Source organism: Carlito syrichta, unplaced genomic scaffold (genome assembly GCF_000164805.1).
Source record: "Carlito syrichta isolate Samal-C Ts95f unplaced genomic scaffold, Tarsius_syrichta-2.0.1 Scaffold303375, whole genome shotgun sequence".
In the NCBI taxonomy this organism is placed as follows: domain Eukaryota; kingdom Metazoa; phylum Chordata; class Mammalia; order Primates; family Tarsiidae; genus Carlito; species Carlito syrichta.
This window is the reverse complement of record NW_007247471.1, coordinates 773,175-779,680: the sequence shown is the minus strand read 5'-3', so window position 1 is coordinate 779,680 and position 6,506 is coordinate 773,175.

The following is a 6,506-nucleotide window of genomic DNA, read 5'->3' as shown; positions in this document are numbered from 1 at the left end:
GGGGAAGGGAGGGGGCCGGCATCACGAGGTGACTGACAGCTGCAGACATCTGGGCCTGGGGAGGGTCCCGGGAAGTGAGAATGCTTCTTGTCCTTGGTGGGGTCTCGACGTTCCTGGGAGTCTTCAACACAGCACGGTCCCTTTTGACACGCTTCCCCTTTTGTCCCAGAGGTAGTTTTGAAAACTACAAGGTCTCTGGTTTTGTGTGTGGTCTCAGAGCTCTAAAATTATCCCAAGCCCCGTGCAGGATGGGCAGAGGCTCCCCGAACAGAGATGGAGGGAGTCGGGTCCTTTCTTTCACTGCTTCACTGTTACAACGTGAATGGATGTGATGGTTGAGGAAGAGAAATTCAGGAAGTGGACATGTGTCTGGCTTGAGTTGCAGGATGGAGAAGGGGCCTTGCTCCTTTGGGGTAGGTGGAGAAAGAACATTGTGGTCACGTGGGACGGAGATGGGGTTCTAGGTGTGCTGAGTGTGCGGGGTCTACGAGCCACCAAAGGGCATCAGATGGGATGTCTGGGCTCAGGAGAGAGTCCCAGCTCGTGGGTGATGACTGACTGCCTGGCTTGGTTGACCAGGCGGGGGGATGGCTTGAATGGCAGAGAAATGTCAACGACTAAAATGGGAAGGTCAAAGAAGACCAGAGGGAACGCAGAACCAGGTGCCAGAGGAAAGCCAGGCTTCTCTTCAGAGCCTCCTGCGAAGAGAGTCTGCAGTTTCAAAGCAGCTCCATCAGTCCTGCGGCAATGGGAGCCCAGCACCTTGCCACGGCCCGGGGCTTCCCTGGACAAGTCCTGGCTGGGGGGAATCTCAGGCAGGATGGGACGCGCTGAACAGACCAGGTGTTTCTGCAGAGCTGATGGTCCTCAGGCCTCGCCGGCTTCCCCTAGAGAGAGGTGACCTGCTGGGCTCCAAGCACCGGAACTAATCGAAAGAGCTGTTTAACTAAAACACATCACCCTAGCTGCGCCGTGGGGCCCCTGGTGCCACGTTGACAGCCGCTGGCCCATTAAAGGTGAGCTAGACTGGTGAGGCCCATTCCGAGGCGCCGTGAGCCACAGCATTTAATAGCTGGACTGTAGTTACTGGTTAGCAGGTATTTTATGAACTTGCCGTGCTCCCTGAAGGCTGGCTCAGCGTCTCTGGAGTGGATTTGCTCGGGAGTGTCTAGTCAGTTATTCCCGTCTGCTGAAGAGCTTTCTCTCTGGCATGGGACATGGGCCCTGTTTAAATTAAATAGGGCTTCTTCTGAGGGAAGGGCTTGTAGTGGGTATGTGTGTGTGTCTAGGGGTCTTCAGTGGATTGTTGGCAAAGGGGAGACCGGAGTGACTTGTGTCTGTTGGGATGATTTGGAAAAGCCGAGGAGTCACTCTAGACCTACCCAGCCTGGTGGAGACGACCCCAGCCTGGGACTCTGGGTTCTGACCCTGACTGGGCCACTGGTTTCCACCTCGCCCTGGGCAGGCCGCGCCTCTGTTCTGTCTCTGGTCCCTTCACCTGTGAAGTACAGCGCATAACGTCTCTCTTCCTCTCGGGTGATTGTAGGAATTAATGACCACGAAGCATTTCAAGGGCTTGAGAGAGACAGGGCCTGGGATGGTGTGTAAGTACTCACAGAGAGTTGAGAATTCCCGTTGGGGGGCAGGGAGATGGGTTTTGGCATTTTAGTCTGTTCAGGCTTCTATACATCATAAACTAGGTAGGTTATAAGTCATAGACATTTACTTCTCATAATTCTGGAAGCCGGAAGTCCAGGATCAAGGCCGAGTTGGTGTCTGGTGAGGACCTGCTTTCTGGTTCATACATGGAGCTTCCTTGCAATGTTTTCATGTGGTGGAAGGAACTAGGGGTCTCTTGGGCTTCTTTATTTTAATTTTTATTTATTATTATGTTGTGAGACAGGGTCTTACTCCATTACCCAGGCTGGAGTGCAGCTCCATAGCGATCATAGCTCACTGAAGCCTTGAACTCCTGAGCTCAAGAGATCTTCCCACCTCAGCCTCCCAAGTAGCTGGGACTATAGGAGCCACCACATGTGGTTAAGTTTAAAAAATTATTTTGTAGAGATAGGAGCTCGCTATGTTGCCCAGGCTGCTCTCGAACTTCTGGTCTCAAGTGATCCTCCTGTCTTGGCCTCCCAAGCAGTGGGATTATAGGCATGAGTCACCGTGCCTGGAAAACACTTCTGAATTCTTGACCAAACTCCGTTCCGGTTGGATTGAAAGAAGGCAGCAAGGAGAATCGTTGCATTTAGCACTGTCCAGGCCTCTCCTTGGTCCTGTCTGGCCTAATCAGAGGTTCTATTGTCAGGTTGGGCTCTTTGCCGTCCTCTCTGGCCGGGCCACTTTGCATAAGAGAAGTCAGATGGCCAGCCACATACTTGTAGGGTCTTGTCCCCACTGCCCTAGAAGACAGGAAAAGGACCATTTCCACTGTTGAGTCCCTGACACGTGACCACTCTCAGGACCCATTGTCAGAGGCCGGCCCCCAGGGAGCCTGTTCCCTTCGCAGAGGGCCTACTTGAAGCCCTCTTGTCACAACAGAGGGCTCCTCTCAGGACTCTGCACCCTGCTTGGGTTGGTGTCACCGACACTGGGCAGCTGGGGCCCACCAGGCTCAGAGACCTGATGGTGGCATGATGGCCCCTATGGCCTCAGCGGCTGGAGTCTCAGTCGACCTGTTCTGTTTTGACCCAGGAGTTTTGCATTCCAAGACCAGCCATTTGATCACATGAAGTGACAGGGCTGTGGTTTTATTCAGCGCCTTTAATTCAGGTGTTTAAAGTGACATTCAAAGGCCAGAAATTCAAAGGGATAAGTGCCTGGGCCATTGATGTTTTCAAAATATTAGAACCCGCGGACAGCAGCTTGCCGGCGCCCCGCTGGTGGGTTTTCATTCGCTGATCTTCATCAGCTCTTCTGAAGACGGCTGGCATCGACGTACCCCCGCTTGAGAGCGGCGGCCTGCAGACACACCGTGGCTGTGCTGCGAATGATAATTTCAGCTTTCATTTCAACTGCTTCTTTTCCAGAGCATGCTCTCTTTTACAATATTTGATGGCCGGGGCCTGCCCTCCTGTGCTCAGATAATTCCATGGGATAAACTGGCCTGGGTTTCCTGCCACAGTTCCTCTGTGAATTTGAGCCTCAGTCCGGCTACGCAGAACGCAGGTGGGATTCCCAGGGTCTCCTCCTCACCAGAACCCTCTGGGTCTGAGTGCTTTGCTCCAGGGTGCCCTGTCTCGAAAGATGTCACCCACTACATAAACGGCTCTAGTGTTCCGATGCTTTGTTTTCCCACTGTTAGTCACCAAAAGGTATTTACTAATTCACGTTTCTGATGAGCATGGGAGCCAGTGGTACTGAGTTGGTATCATGCCTGTGAAGGCAAAGACATGTGACATTTTATGTCTCCTGTGGGGCCTTCTCAAGGATAAACGTGTGAACAAGGCCGGTTAGGCTTTGGAATATAGTAGCAATAGCTCACAGTGATCCATTATGACATTCAAGGCCCCTGGAGGTCGGGAGAGGCAGGGTTAGTGCACTCTCCTGCTCCTTCATTCGTTCACTCATTTGTGCAGCACTCTTGGATGGTGTAAGCACCGTGCTGGGGGTGGAGGGGGTAGCTGAACAGGATGGACAAGGATCTGCCCTAAACAGAGGACATGAGAAACAAGGAGGGGCCACGCACTGACACATGCAGTCATCATGGTAAAACAGGGTGGGGGCGGGGAGGAATTTGGGGAAGCTTCTCAGAGGAGGGGACTTTAGGATGAGACTGGAATGACTGGTAGGCGCCAGTCACACCAAGGTCATCTGCAGTCACATTGACAGAGTGGCCTAAGTAAGTCCGCAATATGGAAATGACTTCAGTCTCCTCTCAAACCATTAAAAAAAAAAATCAGTACAGCCGTTAAGCAGACAGTGCACCCCAGGGAATCGAAGCATTCGTCACGCTTCCTTGAAGTGGCCTCTTTGCTTGTCTCTCTTCCCAAGTGAAATGTGATCTCCTTGGGGGCAGACTTGCCGTCCCCCATCCACAGAGCCTAGGGTAGTGCTTGGCACACAGCAGGCCTCCTTGAGCGGTGCCAAGCACAGAGGAGGCGTGCAGTCAGTCCGTGGGTGGATGGACGGATTAGTGAATGCACTGTGTTGGTTTTCACCTCCTTTGGTTTCTGCATGACTGACTGTGGTGGGCTTCTTCTCAAGCGGTGGCAGGGGCTCAAAGATGGGTAAGAGCTGTTGAGGGAAGCCAAGGAGGGTCTTGCCAGCCTTGATCGGATTTGCTAGTCCCTTGAGCACTGAGATCTGAGGACTGGCATGAGAAGAGATTTTGTCCTCAGGAAAGTCTTCACGCCCTGCAGTGTCTCATGTTGGCCAGCATGGATACCAGAGAAGAGAAGAAGCCCATCTAAGCAGAAGAAAATTGCTGGTAGACTTTGGGCTTCCGGGAAGCAGCCATATCAACGGAGGAGACTGGTAGTGGAGACTAAAAACTCCCTCTCGGTGGTGGCAGGACAGTCCTGGGATTCAGGCCACAAGGGGGGATGCGAGGGGATTTCTGGTGTGGCACAGTCCCCGGTTGCAATTTTGTGGACCTTATTATTATTAAATTTTGAGTCGGGGTCTCACTCTGTGACCCAGGCTGGAGTGCCTGGCTCACAGCAGCCTCGACCTCCTGGGCTTAGGTGATCCTTTCACCTCAGCCACCACAACTGGCTAATTTTTTGAATTTTTTGGAGAGAAAAGGTCTCGCTGTGTTTCCCAGGTTGGTCTTGAACTCCTGGGTGAGCCGACACCCCCAGTGGGAGCAGGGGCGGGCGTGCTGGCTGTCTTCAGCCTCAGAGCCACCAGAGAGGATGGAGATAGCAAAAGGAAGAGGCCTGCTGCTGGGTGCCTGGGTCCCCACCCCTATACTAGGGTGTGGGCACTGAACCTGAGGACAAGCAGAGAGGCTGGCATTGTCAGGCAGGTCCCAGGCCTCAATGGAGTGGCCACTCGAACCAACACTAGCATGTGAGACCAAGGGCATGGGAGCAGAAGGGCCAGTTACAAGCCAGGGTCCCTGCCTAGGTGTGGGCTGGAGCCGGATGAATCCCTCCCGCCTGGTGTAAGGTGGAGCCTAGGGACAAGTGTGGGCTCCAGCCAAGAGAAACTGGCCTGGGGGCGCAGAGGCTGGTGACAAGTGGGGACATGGGCTGCAGCTCTCTCAAGTCTCCTCCCTCCCAAGCAGAGATGCCAGGTCTGAATTGCAGAGAAGCCATGGATACTCTTCTCACATGCCCGAGTATCGCATGAGATGCTTTGTAGTTGATCTGAAATTCAAATACACTTGGGGATCCTGTCTTGTACTTTGCTAAATCTGGCAGCCCTCGCTTGAAGGCAGAAGGCAGAAGGCAGGGGCTCCCAGAGAGGCTGGACTTCTAAAGTGCCGGCTGCCTGTCCCGTCCTCTGCAGTTGAGGTGGAGTGAGGCTGGGGTTTCTCTCCCACCCCCCCGAGCACCTGTCCCTCCTGGGCCAGCAGCTGAGCTGAGAGCAGGACTGGCGTGGCAGGCTGGCACAGAGGGAAGGCGTGTCTTGGCCCAGTGGGGGATGGTGATCCAGTGTCCTCCAGGAGACTGACTCCTGTGAGGAGCGGGCATCTGCTTTTTGGACAAAAACATCACATGCAGGTGGGATCAGCTATGGACGGCACCCAGCTTCCCGCTCTGCTGTTTGACCTCTAGAGGTGCCCTCGTGACCCTGGCATGTGACCACCCAACTGTCAGGGTCATGGGCGTTCCTGTCAGGTGAAGGTTCTCTGCTTCACAGAGCGGGGAAGCTGAGGCTCCCAGGAGCACAGGCCGATGCGTCATTTGGTGTCGTGTGGGTGCTGAGGCTGCGACTCTGATCTCCGAACCCCTGGTTTAACTCAGAGCCCATGAGCCCTGGGCAGCCTCATGGGCGCTCCTCCTGCCTTCAATGCCGTGGGCATTGTGGGCAGAGGGTCATTGCAGGAAGACCACAGCCCATTCCAGAGGGTGGTCCCGTGGTGCCCTGGGGTAAGCACTAGGTGAGGACGGCACATCTTGCCTCACCCCCCGAGGACATTCTGTCCACCCAGGGCTCCTGCGGCTGGGGATGGGGGTGGGAAGTGGAGCGACATGCTGTTGTTTTGGGGTTGAAAATGAGAGGGAGTGGGAAGGGCTGTCCACCAGGCTATTTCTGAAGTCGTTGTCACTTGCTGTCACTTTTGAGAATGGGGAAAGGTGTCCTCTAAGACAATCAACATGAAGTCTTTATGTTGGTGGCTGAGCGGGGAGGTGGCGGAGGCCCCGGTGGTGGGTATCTACACCCACAGAGACCATGGCAGCTGGGTGGCACATGAAGGTGCCTTTGACCCCTGCTCGTGACCTCTGAACCTTCCATTCTCTGGTATTCATCAGGGTTCTTCAGAGAAGCAGAATGAGAGAGAGAGAGAGAGAGAGAGAGAGAGAGAGAGAGAGAGGAGAGAGGAGAGAGAGAGA